The 21,638-nt window shown below is 38.4% G+C and overlaps 1 pseudogene; it reads left to right on the top strand.

The window, feature by feature from the left end:
* The window catches only part of LOC108636117, a 79,048-nt pseudogene extending 57,690 nt beyond the window's left edge, over positions 1-21,358 (top strand).

Raw genomic sequence — 21,638 nt, 5'->3', positions numbered from 1 at the left:
CAGCTGTGTGGGTAGATGTGGGTAGGTGATAACATAGAAAGACAAGAGAGCTTTTCACGAAAGGGCACTTCTTTTAGCTGATCTTGCCTCATAGAACTGAGATATTTTTTTCTTTTATACAACATTAGTGCCACATTCTTCCATTTGCAATGGACAATCAGTCGATTTATGAAAATTCAACCCTACCCAGGGATTCTGCCATTGAAAAGTCATCACCCTCTTCCCTTCGTCAGAGTAAGTGACTTTAATTTTCCTTCTGGCATTGGTATATCTTCCAATACTTAGATTTTTTGCTTAAATTTGTGGTTTTAAATCATGACTTTGAAGATGAGCAGCAGTCATATGCTAATGTTAAATAGATATAGCAGGGCCTGTCTATAAGTAATCACAGATATGGGAAAAAACTCACATCTTGTAGGTTTGTTTTTTATCAAGATAATTTTGTGAAAAGTAAACCTCGCTCTTATCACTAAACCTCGGCAAAAAGATTCTTTAGGAAATATTCTACATCTATGAACATATGAACAAAGAAGTATTTTTCTTTGTCTTGTTGGTTTTTTCGCTTCACCATGCACGATGCATGAGCTTTGTTCCCATACCAGGGTTCAAATCTATGCTCCCTACAGTGGAAGCTTGGAGGCTTAACCACTGAACCACCAGAAAGTCCCCTTTTGTTTTTTAGTTTGTTTGTTTTTTAACAAAGGAGTATATTTGGAGATACTTTACTACCTTGCTGTAATAGTAACCTACTTTATTCCAAATTTCTTTATGTAATTACCGTTAGTTCCAATGCATTTGCATCCATGATGTTCCCTTCAAAACACTGGAGTGTACTCTTAATGATTGACATCTTTCACTCTAAAAAAGGAACGGAAAAACTGTTCTGAAAAAAAATGATATTCAAGATCAAAGACTTGAATATAATCACAATCTGATGATTTTTAAATTAAAATGTGCATCAGCTTAGAAGGAGGTAAGCCACAGGACATGGGAGAATATCACTGATGAAACTGTTTGACATTTGTTGAAGTTGGCAATTTTGTGTGTGTGTGATCTAGTATTTTGAGTGAAGGAGATAGGGATTCTAACATGAGGTAATGGATTCCATGGGCTGGGGATGTATGAAAAGAAACTAGAAACTAAGAAGAAAAATGTATAAAATCATCATAATATAGGACTGCCTTCTGATATCAAACCAAATTTTCTAATACTGCAATTTTTATCCCACATGATATTCATTTCATAGTGTACTTAGCACATGGGTTGTATCTTTTTAAGATCATTTGGTATAATTTGAAACTGTTAAATTATCAACATTCTAAATTGGAGATTGAAAAGTCTTAGGGTTACAAAAGAGTTTGATGATCCTTTCATATGGGGTAATGGAAATTTGGGGAATTTTGATAACTACAATGAGAGTTTGATTAAGCTATGGCTATTTTTTGATGTGAAGGAGCAAGGCTTTTTGTTACCTATTCAAATCAAGCTAAAGTGGAAGAAAGGAGGATGGTGTTGAAAGGACATTTTGGAGAATGAGTATACAGAAAGATGGCAAGCTTTTCCTCAAAGCTACTATCTATGATCCCAAATCAATGGGGCCAGAAAATATGTCTCTTTTGATTGCAATCATTATTCCACAACATATCATTCTAAAAGTAAATATGAAAAACAAAATAAAATAAAGTCAGAACAAAATGCATGATTATAAAACACTTGACTGAAAAAAATACATAACCTAAAAGTGAGAATTATGGGGGGAGGGAAAGATGGCGGAGGAATAGGACGGAAAGACCACTTTCTCCCTCACAAATTCCTCAAAAGAACATTTCAACACTGAGCAAACTCCACAAAACAACTTCTGTAGGCTGGCAGAGGACATCAGGCAACCAGAAAAGCAGACCATTGCCTTCAAAAGCAGGTGGGAAAAAATATAAAAGATGAAAAAGGAGACAAAGGAGGTGGGGAGGGAGCTCCGTCCCAGGAAGGGAAGCCCGTCCCAGGAAGGGAATTTGAAGAAGAGAGGTTTCCAAACACCAGGAAACACTCTCCCTGCCGAGTCTGTGGCGAGCCTTGGAAACACAGAGGGCAACATAACAGGAAGGAAAAATAGATAAATAATTAAAACCAACAGATTAAAGCCCAACAGTAACTCCCCCAGCGGAAAAGCAGCACAGACGCCTGCATCCGCCATTGGGACGTGGGGGCAGGGCAGGGACACGCGGGAGGCGCAGGCTGCAGAGATTTGTAAGAATCGGGCAGGAACGCCCCACGCGCAACCAGAACGATCTAACTTGGGCTAGCAAACCAGACTGTGGGATAGCTACCACGTGAAAAGCTTGAACATAAGACACCGCCAGGACCGAGCACAGAACAAAGGACGGAAGGAAAAAGCCGGCTGCAGACCATCCCCCACCAGGGACAGGCAGCCAGAGCCATAAGGACTGGAAAGGGGCAATTGCAGACCCGGAGAGACTTTACTCACCTAACTGCAAGCAGGCTCCTTTGCTAAGACTTCTGGGGGTGCTGGACAGTCACAATCTGCCTCACCAGGTGCGCCAGCGGTCCACCCAGAAAGCTGAGCAGCAGCAGCAGAAAAGGTGACAAGCCGCGGTGATCGTGCTCGCCAAACTCCTGAGCTACTCGGATCTGGGAAGGGCACAAAGCACAGTCCCAGCCGAATTTGTGCCTCTGAGGGCTGCCTGAGCACCGAACCTGAGCGGCTTGGACCGGAGAAGTGCACGCAGCCTAGCGCCGGCCCCAGACGGTTCCCGGCTGAGCATCGCAGAGCCGGAGAGGTTTGTGCGCCACGAGAAAGGACAGGTCAAGCGGGGCTGAGATACTGGGTGCACACGACAGCGCTATTTGTTTGCAGCATCCCCCCTCCCCACAGCGCAACTGAACTAGTGAGCCTAAAAAACCAGCAAACAGAAGAAGTTAAACAGAGGGAACCACCTTGGAAGTGATCCCACACGGCCCATAACATCAGAGAAGGGCCAGATATATTTTTGACTATTTTTAAAATCATTCCTTTTTTTTTTTTTTTTTTTTTGCTTTTTTGTTTTTCTTTTTTTTTCAAACTTTTTTTTTAATTACCTTAATTGTTAAGTCTTCTATTTCTCCTCTAATTTTTATTTCTATAACCTATTATTACTATTTTTAAAAAAAGACTTTTTTTTTTTTAAGGCAAACACCATATATAGTCTTTGGATGGTTGTTGGTGTTTTGTTTGTTTGTTTGTTTGTTTGTTTTTTAATAATTCTTTTTTTTTCTTTTCTTCCTTTCTCCTTCTGCTTTTCTTTAATATTGTATCTTTGAAAATCCAACCTCTACTCTAGATTTTTAATCTTTGCTCTTAGGTTTTTGTTGTCAATTTTGTACATTTAAAAACCCAAACTTCACTACCCAAGTTTACCTGAGAGCAAGATTACTGGCTTGATCACTCTCTCCTCCTCTGGACTCTCCTTTTTCTCCACCAGGTGACCTATGTCTCTTTTCTCCCCCATCTCTTCTCTATCCAACTCTGTGAATATCTGTGTGTTCCAGACGGTGGAGAACACCTAAGGAACTGGTTACTGGCAGGATTTGTCTCTCTCCTACTCATTCCTCTCTCTTATCCTCCTGGTCACCTCTGTGTACTTCCTCCCTCTCCTCTGCCCCGTATAACTCTGTAAATACCTCTGAGCGGTCCAGACTATGGAGCGCACATAAGGAAGTGACTACTGGCTAGCTTGCTCTCTCCTCTTTTGATCTCACCGCATCTCATTCCAGTTACCTCTAACTACCCCCTCCATCTTCTCTTCTCCTTGTAACTCAGTGAACCTCTCTGAGTATCCCTCAATGTGGAGAAACTTTTCATCTTTAACCTAGATGTTTTATCATCGGTGCTGTATAGATGGAGAAGTCTAGAGGCTACTGTAAAAATAAAACTGAAAACCAGAAGCAGGAGGCTTAAATCCAAAGCCTGAAAACATTAAAGAACTCTTGAATTCAGGGAACATTAAGCAATAGGAGCTCATCAAATGCCTTCATACCTACACTGAAACCAAGCTCCACCCAAGGGCCAACAAGTTCCAAAACAAGACATACCATGCAAATTCTCCAGCAACACAGGAACACTCCCCTGAGCTTCAATATACAGGCAGCTCAAAATTATCCCAAAACCTTTGATGTCTCATAACCCATTACGGGTCACTCCATTGCACTCCAGAGAGAAGAAACCCACCTCCACCCACCAGAACTCCAACACAAGCATCCCTAACCAGGAAACCTTGACAAGCCACTGATAGAACCCCACCCAAAGTGAGGAAGCTCCATAATAAAGAGAACTCCACAAATTACCAGAATATAAAAAGGCCACCCCAAACGCAGCAATATAACCAAGATGAAGAGACAGAGGAATACTCAGCAGGTAAAGGAACAGGACAGTTGCCCACCAAACCAAACAATAGAGGAAGAAGTAGGGAATCTACCGGAGAAGGAATTCCGAATATTGATAGTGAAAACGATCCAAAATTTTGAAATCAAAATGGAATCGCAGATAAATAGCCTAGAGACAAGGATTGAGAAGATGCAAGAAAGGTTTAACAAGGACCTAGAAGAAATAAAAAAGAGTCAAAATATGATGATAATGCAATAAATGAGATCAGAAACACTCTGGAGGCAACAAATAGTAGAATAACGGAGGCAGAAGATAGGATTAGTGAAATAGAAGATAGAATGGTAGAAATAAATGAATCAGAGAGGAAACAAGAAAAATGAATTAAAAGAAACGAGGACAATCTCAGAGACCTCCAGGACAATATGAAATGCTCCAACATTCGAATTATAGGAGTCCCAGAAGAAGAAGACAAAAAGAAAGACCATGAGAAAATCCTTGAGGAGATAATAGTTGAAAACTTCCCTAAAATGGGGAAGGAAATAATCACCCAAATCCAAGAAACACAGAGAGTTCCAAATAGGATAAACCCAAGGCGAAACACCCCAAGACACATATTAATCAAATTAACAAAGATCAAACACAAAGAACAAATATTAAAAGCAGCAAGGGAAAAACAACAAATAACACACAAGGGGATTCCCATAAGGATAACAGCTGATCTTTCAATAGAAACTCTTCAGGCCAGGAGGGAATGGCAAGACATACTTAAAGTGATGAAAGAAAATAACCTAAAGCCCAGATTACTGTACCCAGCAAGGATCTCATTCAAATACGAAGGAGAAATCAAAAGCTTTACAGACAAGCAAAAGCTGAGAGAATTCAGCACCACCAAACCAGCTCTCCAACAAATTCTAAAGGATATTCTCTAGACAGGAAACACAAAAAGGGTGTATAAACCCAAACCCAAAACAATAAAGTAAATGGTAACAGGATCATACTTATCAATAATTACCTTAAATGTAAATGGGTTGAATGCCCCAACCAAAAGACAAAGACTGGCCGAATGGATACAAAATCAAGACCCCCCTATATGCTGCTTACAAGGGACCCACCTCAAAACAAGGGACACATACAGACTGAAAGTGAAGGGCAGGAAAAAGATACACCATGCAAATAGAGACCAAAAGAAAGCAGGAGTGGCAATACTCATATCCGATAAAATAGACTTTAAAACAAAGGCTGTGAAAAGAGACAAAGAAGGCCACTACATAATGATCAAAGGAACAATCCAAGAAGAAGATATAACAATTATAAATATATATGTACCCAATATAGGAGCACCGCAATATGTAAGACAAATGCTAAGAAGTATGAAAGGGGAAATCAACAATAACACAATAATAGTGGGAGACTTTAATACCCCACTCACACCTATGGACAGATCAACTAAACAGAAAATTAACAAAGAAACGCAAACTTTAAATGATACATTAGATCAGTTAGACCTAATTGATATCTATCGGACATTTCACCCCAAAACAATGAATTTCACCTTTTTTTCAAGTGCTCATGGAACCTTCTCCAGGATAGATCACATCCTGGGCCATAAATCTAAACTTGATAAATTCAAAAAAATCGAAATCATTCCAAGCATCTTTTCTGACCATAATGCATTAAGATTAGATCTCAATTACAGGAGAAAAACTATTAAAAATTCCAACATATGGAGGTTGAACAACACACTTCTGAATAACCAACAAATCACAGAAGAAATCAAAAAAGAAATCAAAATATGCATAGAAACTAATGAAAATGAAAACACAACAACCCAAAACCTGTGGGACACTATAAAAGCAGTGCTAAGAGGAAAGTTCATAGCAATACAGGCATACCTCAAGAAACAAGGAAAAAGTCAAATAAATAACCTAACTCTACAACTAAAGCAACTAGAAAAGGAAGAATTGGAGAACCCCAGAGTTAGTAGAAGGAAAGAAATCTTAAAAATTAGGGCAGAAATAAATGCAAAAGAAACAAAAGAGACCATAGCAAAAATCAAAAAAACCAAAAGCTGGTTCTTTGAAAGGATAAATAAAATTGACAAACCATTAGCCAGACTCATCAAGAAGCAAAGAGAGAAAAATCAAATCAATAAAATTAGAAACGAAAATGGGGAGATCACAACAGACAACACAGAAATACAAAGGATCACAAGAGACTACTATCAGCAGTTGTATGCCAATAAAATGGACAACATGGAAGAAATGGACAAATTCTTAGAAAAGTACAATTTTCCAAAACTGAACCAGGAAGAAATAGAAAATCTTAACAGACCCATCACAAGCACAGAAATTGAAACTGTAATCAGAAATCTTCCAGCAAACAAAAGCCCAGGTCCAGACGGCTTTGCAGCTGAATTCTACCAAAAATTTAGAGAAGAGCTAACACCTATCCTCCTCAAACTCTTCCAGAAAATTGCAGAGGAAGGTAAACTTCCAAACTCATTCTATGAGGCCACCATTACCCTAATACCGAAACCTGACAAAGATGTCACAAAAAAAGAAAACTACAGGCCAATAACACTGATGAACATAGATGCAAAAATCCTCAACAAAATTCTAGCAATCAGAATCCAACAACACATTAAAAAGATCATACACCATGACCAAGTGGGCTTTATCCCAGGGATGCAAGGATTCTTCAATATCCGCACATCAATCAATGGAATTCACCACATTAACAAATTGAAAAATAAAAACCATATGATTATCTCAATAGATGCAGAGAAGGCCTTTGACAAAATTCAACATCCATTTATGATAAAAACTCTCCAGAAAGCAGGAATAGAAGGAACATACCTCAACATAATAAAAGCTATATATGACAAACCCACAGCAAACATTATCCTCAATGGTGAAAAATTGAAAGCATTTCCCCTTAAGTCAGGAACAAGACAAGGGTGTCCACTTTCACCGCTACTATTCAACATAGTTCTGGAAGTTTTGGCCACAGCAATCAGAGCAGAAAAAGAAATAAAAGGAATCCATATTGGAAAAGAAGAAGTAAAACTCTCACTGTTTGCAGATGACATGATCCTCTACATGGAAAACCCTAAAGACTCCACCAGAAAATTACTAGAGCTCATCAATGAATATAGTAAATTTGCAGGATATAAAATCAACACACAGAAATCCCTTGCATTCCTATACACGAATAATGAGGAAGTAGAAAAAGAAATTAAGGAAACAATTCCATCCACCATTGCAACGAAAAGAATAAAATACTTAGGAATATATCTACCTAAAGAAACTAAAGACCTATATATAGAAAACTATAAAACACTGATGAAAGAAATCAAAGAGGACACTAATAGATGGAGAAATACACCATGTTCATGGATCAGAAGAATCAATATAGTGAAAATGAGTATACTACCCAAAGCAATTTACAAATTCAACGCAATCCCTATCAAGCTACCAGCAACATTTTTCACAGAACTAGAACAAATAATTTCAAGATTTGTATGGAAATACAAAAAACCTCGAATAGCCAAAGCAATCTTGAGAAAGAAGAATGGAACTAGAGGAATCAACTTGCCTGACTTCAGGCTCTACTACAAAGCCACAGTCATCAAGACAGTATGGTACTGGCACAAAGACAGACATATAGATCAATGGAACAAATAGAAAGCCCAGAGATAAATCCACACACATATGGACATCTTATCTTTGACAAAGGAGGCAAGAATATACAATGGAGTAAAGACAATCTCTTTAACAAGTGGTGCTGGGAAAACTGGTCAACCACTTGTAAAAGAATGAAACTAGATCACTTTCTACCACCGCACACAAAAATAAACTCAAAACGGATTAAAGATCTAAATGTAAGACCAGAAAATATAAAACTCCTAGAGGAGAACATAAGCAAAACACTCTCAGACATAAATCACAGCAGGATCCTCTATGATCCACCTCCCAGAATTCTAGAAATAAAAGCATAAATAAACAAATTGGATCTAATTAAAATTAAAAGCTTCTGCACAACAAAGGAAAATATAAGCAAAGTGAAAAGACAGCCTTCTGAATGGGAGAAAATAATAACAAATGAGGCAACTGACAAACAACTAATCTCAAAAATATACAAGCAACTTATGCAACTCAATTCCAGAAAAATAAACGACCCAATCAAAAAATGGGCCAAAGAACTAAATAGACATTTCTCCAAAGAAGACATACGAATGGCTAACAAACACATGAAAAGATGCTCAACATCACTCATTATTAGAGAAATGCAAATCAAAACCACAATGAGGTACCACTTCACACCAGTCAGAATGGCTGCGATCCAAAAATCTGCAAGCAATAAATGCTGGAGAGGGTGTGGAGAAAAGGGAACCCTCTTACACTGTTGGTGGGAATGCAAACTAGTACAGCCCCTATGGAGAACAGTGTGGAGATTCCTTAAAAAATTGCAAATAAAACTACCTTATGACCCAGCAATCCCACTGCTGGGCATACACACCGAGGAAACCAGAATTGAAAGAGACACACATACCCCAATGTTCATCGCAGCACTGTTTATAATAGCCAGGACATGGAAACAACCTAGATGTCCATCAGCAGATGAATGGATAAGAAAGCTGTGGTACATATACACAATGGAGTATTACTCAGCTGTTAAAAAGAATTCATTTGAATCAGTTCTGATGAGATGGATGAAACTGGAGCCGATTATACAGAGTGAAGTAAGCCAGAAAGAAAAACACCAATACAGTATACTGACACATATATATGGAATTTAGAAAGATGGCAATGACGACCCTGTATGCAAGACAGCAAAAAAGACACGGATGTGTATAACGGACTTTTGGACTCAGAGGGAGAGGGAGAGGGTGGGATGATTTGGGAGAATGGCATTCTAACATGTATACTATCATGTAAGAATTGAATCGCCAGTCTATGTCTGATGCAGGATACAGCATGCTTGGGGCTGGTGCATGGGGATGACCTAGAGAGATGTTATGGGGAGGGAAGTGGGAGGGGGGTTCATGTTTGGGAACACATGTAAGAATTAAAGATTTTAAAATTTAAAAAAATAAAACACTAAAAAAAAATAAAATAAAGAGAAAAAAAGTGAGAATTATGTATTTGGTGACTTTACTGAGGACTATAGCCAAGACGGTAGCCTCTTGGATAACTCTAAGGAATTTTCCCCAAAGGTGACGGAGGAGCAAGAATTTATAGGAGTTTTTGCTTAAAACAAAACGAAACACATGTAGTTGACTATCAGAGACGACTGCTGATCACAAAAACAGATATCTCAAGTTCATGATTTTAGTGCTTTTCTACATGTGGGAAGACACAAGAAATCAATTATTCTTATTAAAATCAATCATCCACATGTATTTTAAATACCCAGGCTTTTATCCTGTTTTTCCTCTATCCTGAATTTCCCTCAGGCTTCACCATCAGGACAGCTGCCCGGGTTGATGGCTTTATGGTCGCAACATCTCTTGTTTCTTGAAATGGCAGGTGACATTCTTTTTCTGCACATTAACCTGGTATTACAGTTATTGTGAAACTACCCCTGAGCTCTTTGGCTGAACTGTTCAGGCTGTGGGAACTGTGGAATAGTGATTATATTTAAGATATTCGGGAAAACCAGACAGAGATGTGAGTTGTGACTTATTTAGTTTATAATTTCTTATAAAAGTAGATAAGTGTTGGCAAAATGCCTCTAGTGTTTATCTTTTCATCCAAAAATAAGCATATGAGGCAGATGTGCCCTGGTGCCGGGGTGACTGTAAGTGAACAAAATAGTGAAAAAATATTTTCTATTCTTGTGTTTATATGATACTGCTAGGAAGACATACATATAAATGAATAAGTATATTATGTCTTAGATGCTATGAAATGCAAAAGAGAAAACTTTACATGTATTTTCATTTCCACCCCCTTGGTCTCTGGCTTGTTTATTTTAGCTGCACTGGGCTTTGTTGCTGCATGCAGCCTTTCTCTGGTTGTGGTGAGGGGGCTACTCTTCATTTGCAATGCGTGGCCTTCTCACTGTGGCGGCTTCTCTTGTTGTGGGGCATGGACTCAGTTGTGCTGTGGCACGTGAAATCTTCCTGGACCACAGATCCAACTCCAGGCCCTGCATTGGCAGGCAAATTCTTAACCACTGGGCCACCAGGGAAGTCTTCAGAATCTTACGTTAAGATTACTGGTAAATGTTCTTTCCTGCCCCTAGCTCTCATCTGAAATCTAGCTCTTTCTTATGTGATCCTAACAACCTGTGCATTTTGTGCCAAATGAACTCAATGGAGTTAATCTGGTATATTTTCTTAACCTCTCAGATGTTTGTCGGGGTCCATGTCAGCATAAATTTGCTTGGTAACTTGGATGTGCTGGGATTATTCTTCTTGCCTTGACTCTGATTGGGTTAAAATTTTCAGATAAGTGGTACAAGATCATTTATTTTTATTTTTCTACTTATTCTACTTGTACCATCAATATGACTACCCCAAACTTACTGGAAGAGCAATGAAATAAAAAGAGTCACAAAACAGTGCTCTATTAGTGCTCAGCCCATATTCATTCTGCAAGCTTTGCCTCGGGTATTACTCTTTATAATTGTTCGAAGTCATCGCAAGAGATTTCACATGTGCTCCAGGAATTTTTTTAAAATTGTAATTACGATAAAAGGGTGACAATAACGAAGAAAATTTCCAATTATTCACAGATTTTTTATTTTAAAATATATTTTATGTACTACACCAAAATATTTCAACACAAAGTAATACAAAAATTATTGAGCTATTTTACATTCTTTTTACAGATTGTTTTAGATCTTTGAAATCTACTGTGTAAGTTTTCTATCTACAGTACATTTCAAATTAGCCACTAATATCAATAACCTCAGATATGCAGACGACACCACCCTTATGGCAGAAAATGAAGAGGAACTAAAAAGCCTCTTGATGAAAGTGAAAGAGGAGAGTGAAAAAGTTGGCTTAAATCTCAACATTCAGAAAACTAAGATCATGGCATCTGGTCCCATCACTTCATTGGAAATAGATGGGGAAACGGTGGAAACAGTGTCAGGCTTTGTTATTGGGGGCTCCAAAATCACTGCAGATGGTGATTGCAGCCATGAAATTAAAGACGCTTACTCCTTGGAAGGAAACTTATGACCAACCTAGATAGCATATTAAGAAGCAGGGATATTACTTTGCCAACAAAGGTCCATCTAGTCAAAGCTATGGTTTTTCCAGTAGTCATGTATGGACATGAGAGTCGGACTGTGAAGAAAGCTGAGCACCAAAGAATTGATGCTTTTGAACTGTGGTGTTGGAGAAGACTCTTGAGAGTCCCTTGGGCTGCAAGGAGGTCCAACCAGTCCATCCTAAAGGGGATCAGTCCTGGATGTTCTTTGAAAGGACTGATGCTGAAGCTGAAACTCCAATTATTTGGCCACCTCATGGAAAGAGTTGATCTTTGGAAAACACTCTGATGCTGGGAGGGATTGGGGGCAGGGGGAGAAGGAGACAACAGAGGATGAGATGGCTGGATGGCATCACTGACCTGAAGGACTTGAGTTTGAGTGACCTCCGGGAGTTGGTGATGGACAGGGAGGCCTGGAGTGCTGTGATTCATGGGGTTGCAAAGAGTCGGACACGACTGAGCGACTGAACTGAACTGAACAGATTCATCAGAAATACTTGATTTGTATTTAGATTTTGTAAAGCTTAGTTTTTAAGTCTTTATTGAACTTGTTACAATATTGCTTCAGTTGTTCCTATGTTCTGGGTTTTTGTTTGTTTTTGTTCTTTGTTTTTGGCCAAGACGTTTGTGGGATCTCAGCTTTCCAACCAGGGATCACACCTACTGCCCATGCACTGGAAGGCAGGCTTAACACTGGATGGACTAGGAACTCTCTATACTTTCTTAAGTGCCTACGAACTTTCAGATTGTCCTGGGCAATGTCTCACATAGGATAGGCACAATTATACTCATTGTGAAGGTGGAGCATGCAGACAGGAGTGGAAGCAATACAAAAGTTTAAGTAACACCGGGTTACTGAAAACAAGTAAAAACATGTGAAAGTGAAAGTCGCTCAGCGGTGTCTGACTCTTTGCAACCCCAAGGACGATATAGTCCATGGAATTCTCCACGTCAGAATACTGGAATGGGTAGCCTTTTCCTTCTCCAGGGGCTTTTGGATTCTTTGCCAGCTGAGCCACAGGGAAGCCCAAGAATACTGGAGTAGGTAGCCTACCCCTTCTCCAGCGGATCTTCGCGACCCAGGAATCCAACCAGGGCCCCCTGCATTGTAGGCTGATAAGCAAGCAAAGAAAGTTTCAGTCAATCAGTAAAGTCTTATTTACAGTAGAAGCAAGTAACTCAATGTTTCTGTGGGTTTACTTGTTATGTGTTTGTTTACATTGTCTTCTAAATGCACTCTCCGTTACTACATTGCTATTACTTTTATCTTCTGTTCATTTCAAGCTTGTTGCAATCATTTCCGGAAGTGATAAATATAGTGTATCCATTTCACTGCAGCTTTTAGCATTAATCTTTTTAATAGTTTCTCTTTATTTACCAGTGATATCCTTAATACTAAACTCACCAAAGGAAAAAAAGAGTGTGGATTTCCAAGAAAACAGGAAGGAAACAACAGGTCTGTTTTTTGCCTTGAATTTCCTAAGAATAATGGCTAAAATTTAATAGATATTATTGCCTTTTCTTAGTTAAGACTAGTAACAACCAATACATTATGATAGTATTATCACTCTGATTTTACCTTTGACAAAACTGAGACATGGAAAGCTTAAGCCACTCATCAGAGTCATACAAGTCCTACAAGGTGACACTGAGACTTTGGTGGTCTATATTCAGAGCCTATGATCTTAACCAGATAATACTGTCTTAATGAATACTCCTGCCAGGAGAGTCAAGAATTGACTAATAGTCAAAAACCAAGCTATATTCAAATATTCATTTACATGGGCTATTTGGTGATTTCAATGAACATGTCAAGCAGTTAATTTTTGCCTGAAGTTAATTAATGAAACACAAATGTGAAATAAATTATTTAAATTTATTGTATTAATCATGAAGACATTGATCATGTTCTTATAGTTTATAAGTATTGTGTTTTAATACACTAGTGATGAGTGACTGCAGCGGAAAGTGATCATTTATTATTTACCTTGTACAGAACAGAAATGTTAAGAAACTTGGGAAATCCTTCTAGGAAATGTTATTCAATAGATCCTGTTAATAATCCATCCCCAAGAAGAAGAAATGCAAAAAACAATGGACTGATTCCAATTTGGGAAAGGAGTACATCAAGGCTGTGTGTTGTCACTCTGCTTATTTAACTTATGTGCAGAGTACATCATGTGAAATGCCCGGCTAGATGAAGCGCAAGCTGGAATCAAGATTACCAGGAGAGATATCAATAATCTTAGATATGCAGATGACACCACCCTTATGGCAAAAAGTGAAGAAGAACTAAAGAGCCTCTTGATGAAAGTGAAAGAGGAGAGTGAAAAAGTGGGCTTAAAACTCAACATTCAAAAAATGAAGATCATGGCATCTGGTCCCATCACTTCATGGCAAATGAATGGGGAAACAATGGGAACAGTGACAGACTTTATTTCCTAGGGCTCCCAAATCACTGCAGATGGTGTTATAGCCATGAAATTAAAAGACATGTGCTCCTTGGAAGAAAGGCTGTGACCAACCTAGACAGCATATTAAAAATCCGAGACATTACTTTGCCAACAGAGGTCCTTCTAGTCAAAGCTATGGTTTTTCCAGTAGTCTTGTATGGATGTGAAACTCGGACCATAAAGATAACTGAGTGCTGAAGAATTGATGTTTTTGAACTGTGGTGTTGGAGAAGACTCCTGAGAATCTCTTGGACTGCAAGGAGATCAAACCAATCAATCCTAAAGGAACTCAGTCCTGACTATTCACTGCAAAGACTGATGCTGAAGCTGAAGCTCCAATACTTTGGCCACGTAATGCAAAGAGCTGACTCATTGGAAAAGACCCTGATGTTGGGAAAGATTGAAGGCAGGAGGTAGAAGGGGATGACAGAGGTTGAGATGCTTGGATGACATCACTGACTCGATGGACATGAGTTTGAGCTAGCTCTGGGAGTTGGTGTTGGACAAGGAAGCTCCATGCTGCAATCCATGGGTTTACAGAGTCGGACAAGACTGAGTAACTGAGTTGAACTGAATATTTAAATATATAATTTAGCATTACAAATTTATAATTTTTCTTCATGGTATTTGCCATTAATTTATGAATTATTATTTGCTTTCAAGTTATATTGTTTCAAGTGTATTTTTTAGAAGATTTTGATATTGTTGTCCATGGAGTAGAAAGAGCACTGGTGAGGAATTTAAGGAATCCTAGAAAGAGTTTTGTCTCTATCACCATCTGCTTGTGTGGACTTGAATAAGTTATTCTCTCTGTTAGTGTTTTAACGGGTCACTATTTTTCAAATCTTAGTAACAGAATGAACAATGGTCTCAAAAGCTTCACAGTTATATTAAATTCTAAATACATAATTGTCCTCACAGCGATGAGCAAAGTCTTTCCTGAATTTATGACGACTAGTGCATGCGTGGTTAGTGTTAGTGGGGTGGGGACAGGTTAGAAACATAACATTTATTTCTTCTTCCTCTTTCTTACTTTATTGCTCCCCTTCTTTCTTACTTTAGAGACCAGTTCCGTTAACGTGCCCAATGTCTTGGCAACAAATCCGAGATAAATGCTTGTATTTTCATGAAGCTTTCAAAACTTGGAATGACAGTCTAGCTGACTGTTCTGCAAGAGAATCCAGTCTGCTGCTTATTCCAGATAAGGAAGAACTGGTAAATAATTAACTAAAATACTTTAATACAACTTAGCACTGACTTCTAGCCACATCAAGATCTTTGTGCTTTAGCCTTAAGGGTTCTATGCAGATGAAAATATCAACCTTGACTTCAAGAAGCTCACAATCTGAGAGACTAAATAGACATGTAAACAAAATAAATATAATTTAATGAGTACAACAATATAAACATAAACATTTGTGTATATTAATATATAAATGAACAAATAGAAATATCATAAATAAGGATTAATTAACGCCAACAGGGAGTCAGGAAAGGCCTCATAGAAGAGGTAATACTTGGACTGGGTTTCAGAGGATGAGCATAAGAATGCAAACCAGCAACAGATAAACAGATTCAATATTCAGTCATTTCTTCTCTTTCATTTACAGAGACTCATATAAAACCTGATAAATGAGAAAGGAATGCTGTTTTGGGTTGGATTAAATTTTACATTACCAGAGAAGAAATGGAAGTGGATAAATGGTTCCTTTTTAAACTCTAATATGTGAGTACTAGATAAGCTAACTTTAATATTCAATTTACAGCATTTACATCAATTGGCAAGATAGTAACATTGTTATTGAAGACTGAGATTTATAGTTAATAGCCTGAGAAAAAGAATGTTTCTGAAGTTGGTTAAAAAGTTCTATATATGTCCGACGCAGGATACAGCATGCTTAGGGCTGGTGCACGGTGATGACCCAGAGAGATGTTATGGGGAGGGAGGTGGGAGGGGGGTTCATGTTTGGGAACGCATGTACACCCGTGGTGGATTCATGTCAATGTATGGCAAAACCAATACAGTATTGTAAAGTAAAATAAAGTAAAAATAAAAATTAAAAAAAAAGTTCTATATATGAAAACACCAACTCTTTGTTACAACATATATTTTATCTGAAATGGAGTTTCAGGAGATAAGGAATAGATTAATTCCTTTGGGAGGGACACAAAAAAAAAGTTTTTCAGAGAATAAAATTTTAAAATAAAGATTTTTCTAGCTAGAAGATACTGACACAAAGAATTGTTAAATAGTTTTTCAACCTGTGGGACCACATACCTTAGTGGGCCATGCTGGAACGATAAATATGAGAAGAAAAATATAGCACGTATCAGAGTATGTGGAATCCAGATATTTGGGAACTAGCCAAACTGTGATAAATATTGGAGCCTATTGTAACCAGTAGTGTAGAAAAAGAGTTCTTTGAGGAGGTGTAATAAACCTGCATGAGCCACAACAGAGCTATTTGCCATTTCTTTTTCTTCCATTGTATTGATTTATTTTTGTCTGTGCTGGGTCTTCATTGCTGCTCAGAGTTTTCTTTAGTTGCTCAGAGTGGGGGCCACTCTCTAGCTGTGGTATGCGGGCTTCTCACTGTGATAGTTGCTCTTGTTGCAGAGCACAGCTTCTAGGGCACTCGGGCTTCAGTAGTTGCAGGGTACAGGCTCTAGAGCGCAGACATGATAGTTGTCTTGCACAGGATTAGTTGCTCCACAGCATGTAGGATCTTCCCAGATTAGGGATCGAACCTGTGTCTCCTGCTTTGTCAGGTGGCTTCTTCGCTGAGTCGTCAGGGAAGCCCTTGCCATTTCTTTCTGGTTGTCTCACTATAGTCTCTTTTTGCAAGATGGCCAGGATAACTGTGAATGTTTTAGGATTGATGTTACAAATTAAATTACAAATCTTTAACGGACTTCATCATTTTTGTACATCAAAGGGCAGGACACTATTTTTCCCTAGAAAGTGAAAGTGTTCAGGCATCCAACCTAGTTTCTGAAAAGAACTTTTGTTGAGTTTTCCAGAGCAGATGACATTGTGGTATGGTTTTTTGAGCCTGCAAAAGATTTATTGACATTTGTATAAATTACAGTTAAAATCAATTCTTTTTCTCATTCAAAACACCAAGACATTGAAGTTTAAGACCCAGGAGCATATTCAAGTTTATCCAAAATATAGTAATACTTTATTGTGTGGAAAGTTACCAAACATTGAGATATGTTGGTTTAATGACCAAGTTTTCATTTGTTTGACTCATTCTAAAATACAGTATTTTTTTAAGTGCAGTACTTTAAAATTAGTATAATTTTTTATTTTAATTTACAATACTGTATTGGTTTTGCCGTACATGAATATTTTTAAATAAAGTGTTCTGGACTAGAATAAACGTATTAAAAGGCAAATGTATTTTGTTAAATAAAATCTATTCTGAATTTTTATTTGTTTTATAGGGATTATTATCTATACTTCATTGACATATAAATGCAACTCTGATATTAGCTTACTTTTATTTCTTTGTCATTACAAAAGATTAATTTTGGTTACATGTGTGTATGTTTCTTACTGGGGCATTATGTTTATTTTATAAAGGTTTATTATAAAATTGGAAAACTCTGAGGTGTATGACAAGAAATACAGGCCTAGTTGATAGATTAAATGTGACTGAACATTCTCTTCTATTCTGAAGAGTAAAGTAATGGTTTCAGTAAGACTGCGATCAGGTAAATCTGGAAGGTATCATATGATAGTAAAACAGCAGCAGTTAGACACTGCTTTTATGTAGTGCTCTAAACTAGACAGCATATTATAAAGTAGAGACATTACTTTACCAACAAATGTCCATCTAGTCAAAGCTATATCTTTCCAGTAGTCATGTATGGATGTGAGAGTTGGACCATAAAGAAAGCTGAGTGCAGAAGAATTGATGCTTTTGAACTGTGGTGTTGGAGAAGACTCTTGAGAATCCCTTGGACTGCAAGGAGATCCAACTAATCTACCCCAAAGGAAATCAGTCCTGAATATTCATTGGAAGGACTGATGCTAAACCTGAAACTCCAAAATTTTGTCCACCTGATGTGAAGTACTGACTCATTTGAAAAGACCCTGATGCTGGGAAAGATAGAAGGAAGGAGGAGAAGGGGACGACAGAGGATGAGATGGTTGGATGGCATCACCAACTCAGCGAACATGAGTTTGAGTAAACTCCGTGAGTTGGTGATGAACAGGGAGGCCTGCTGTACTGCAGTCCATGGGGTCACAAAGAGTCGGACATGACTGAGCGACTGAACTGAATTGAACTGAACCCTGGTTTTCAAGTAAAGTAAAAGATAGAATGATAATAATTTTTTTTCACAGGACTGCTTTGGGGATTAAAGAAGTTAACACTAAAGAACTAGGCAGAGATCTGGTCAAAGCAAGCCTCGGAAGTCAGCAAGGGCCTTTTGGAAACGGGCTTGGTCAATTGAGCATTAAAAAGGTTATCTTGAAAGTTGAAGGGGCCAGAAAGGTGAAAGACATAAAATAGCAAAAGAGACTTTTTCTATTACTCTCTTAAAAGAAATGCTGATGTGACTAGACTGTCAGGCACTAGGAGGGAATTAAGGTGAACTTCTCAGGGCCAAGGGGTTTTATGAAGAAATGGAACAAAGGAACAAAGAAAATCTGTGATGGAGCCCTGCCCACCGTGCCACTTTGCTTTCAATTTAGGACAAACAGGTGAATGTCTTGTGCATACCCCATCCTGGCGTGCCAGTTCTGTGTTGCCATCCCATTCTTTGACGGCTACTCACACCACATCTGCAATGAGCCACAACACTCCTGCATCTTTGGAACCAAGAGAACATTGATCACAGCAGACACTCGTGAACTGTTTGGAACGGGAAAAAAGGAACCTTCCACTACATACAACATGAACTGAGCCTCCTTTTCGGGCCACATTCAAATTCTGCAGACCCTGTGTGTCTAAACGTAATTAACTGCATTTCCTGAGCACATATTCTGTTTAAGTCTGATCACACTTGTATAGGTATCATCTCAATGCCTCCCCAAATACTAGGTCGTTATATCCTAAATATTTAAGAAAAAAATAAAAATTAAAAAAAAAAAGAAAATGAAAGTTCTGTGAAAGCAATACGTTTTTCATGTGATATGTTAATAGGAGATTCAGTTTCCAATTTCTAAAGCTTCATTTTGTATATATCATGATGACATTTCTGTTTAGAATGCTTCGCTTCCAGTGAAGATGAACTTGCAAGTTCCAGATGTTTATATGAGCTTTCTATTAAAAGTTTATATTTATGACTGACTGTGTAGTTATCACTGTTCAGTTGCTAAGTCGTGTCCCACCCTTTGTGACCCCCATAGACTGCAGCTCTCCAGGTTCCTCTGTCCTCCAGTGTCTCCCAGTTTGCTCAAATTCATGTCCATTTGAGTCAGTGATGCTATCTAACCATCTCATCCTCTGCCTCCCCCTTCTCCTTTGTCCTCAGTCTTTACCAGCATCAGGGTCTTTTCCAATGAGTTGGCTTTTCCCATCAGGTGGTCAAAATATTGGAGCATCAGTCCTCCCAAAGCTTCAGCATCAGTCCTTCCAAGGAATATTCAGGGTTGATATCTTTTAGGATTGACTGGCCTGATTTGCAGGCAGTCCAAGGGACTCTCAAGAATCTTCTCCAGCACCACGATTTGAAAGCATCAATTCTTTGGCACTTACTCTCTTTATGGTATAAATTTCACATCAGTACATGAGTAATGGAAAAGCTGTAGCTTTGACTATACTGACATTTGCTGGCAAAGTGATGTCTTTGCTTTTGAATATGCTGTCTAGGTTTGTCATAGCTTTCCTTCCAAGGAGCAAGTGAAAAAAAGTGGAACTGTTAGTCCCTCAGTCCTGTCTGACTCTTTCCCACCCTATGGACTGTACCCTGCCAGGTTCCTCTGTCCACAGAAATGGAATTTCTCTGGACAAGAATACTGGAGTGATGGGAATGCAAACTAGTACAGCCACTATGGAGAACAGTATGGAGATTCCTTAAAAAATTGCAAATAGAACTGCCTTATGACCCAGCAATCCCACTGCTGGGCATACACGCCGAGGAAACCAGGATTGAAAGAGACACATGTACCCCAATGTTCATCGCAGCACTGTTTATAATAGCCAAGACATGGAAACAACCTAGATGTCCATCATCAGACGAATGGATAAGAAAGCTGTGGTACATATACACAATGGAGTGTTACTCAGCTGTTAAAAAGAATACATTTGAATCAGTTCTGATGAGATGGATGAAACTGGAGCCGATTATACAGAGTGAAGTAAGCCAGAAAGAAAAACACCAATACAGAATACTAACACATATATATGGAATTTAGAAAGATGGCAATGACGACCCTGTATGCAAGACAGCAAAAAAGACACAGATGTGTATAACAGACTTTTGGACTCAGAGAGGGAGAGGGAGAGGGTGGGATGATTTGGGAGAATGGCATTGAAACATGTATACTATCATGTAAGAATTGAATCTCCAGTCTATGTCCAATGCAGGATACAGCATGCTTGGGGCTGGTGCACGGTGATGACCCAGAGAGATGTTATGGGGAGGGAGGTGGGAGGGGGGTTCATGTTTGGGAATGCATGTACACCCGTGGTGGATTCATGTCAATGTATGGCAAAACCAATACAGTATTGTAAAGTAAAATAAAGTAAAAATAAAAATTTTTTAAAAAAAAGAATACTGGAGTGGGTAGCCATTCCCAGTAGCAAGTGTCTTTTAATTTCAGGGCTTTAGGCATTGTCTGCAGAGATTTTGAAGCCCAAGCAAACAAAGTCTGTCACTGCTTGGATTTTTTCCTGTTCTATTTGCCATGAAGTGATAGGACCAGATACTAAAATCTTAGCTTTTGAATGTTGAGTTTCAAGCCAGCTTTTTCACTCTCCTCTTTCACCCTCTTTCAGAGGCTTTTTAGTTCCTCTTCACTTTCTGCCATAGACTGTTTACTTAGCCAAAGCTTAATAACTGAGCATCTCGTTGTTTCCTGAAAGTTACAGAAAATACTGGCTGGATGAGGAGAATTATGTGAGAAAATCATGAACTCTAAAGAGAGTCTTTTCTTTTGCTCCACAGATTACAGTTTCTGGTGATTCTAAAGAAGATAGCTGCGTTTGTATATCGAAGACACAATTTATTTCTGAAACCTGTGCTGCAGAAAATAGACGGATCTGCCAAAAAGAACTAATACATGTCAGAAATAAAGTAGTATGTTCTTCCAGTTGACTAGCCATCCCCCTCCATCTCTTTCATTTCCACTTCAGATTTCTGTCATTTTAACTGTATATATTATCATAGTGGCTCCATGTACATTTTGTGAACACACACTGAGAATTCTAATTTTTGTGAATTTTACAAAAGTTCATGTCTAAGCCCCTCACTGAATAACTGAGAAAACATATACCTAAAGAAAAGATGTCTCAGGGCATGTGCCCAGGAGTCAGATCACTGTATCATATGATAGTTCTATTTTTAATTTTTTTTATAGAACTGCCATACCATTCTCCATAGTGGCTGTATCAATTTACATTCCCACCAATAGTG

This window comes from Capra hircus, chromosome 5 (genome assembly GCF_001704415.2).
Source record: "Capra hircus breed San Clemente chromosome 5, ASM170441v1, whole genome shotgun sequence".
NCBI classification, from domain to species: Eukaryota; Metazoa; Chordata; class Mammalia; order Artiodactyla; family Bovidae; genus Capra; species Capra hircus.
The sequence above is the reverse complement of the archived record's forward strand: the minus strand, read 5'-3'. Positions and strand labels throughout refer to the sequence as shown.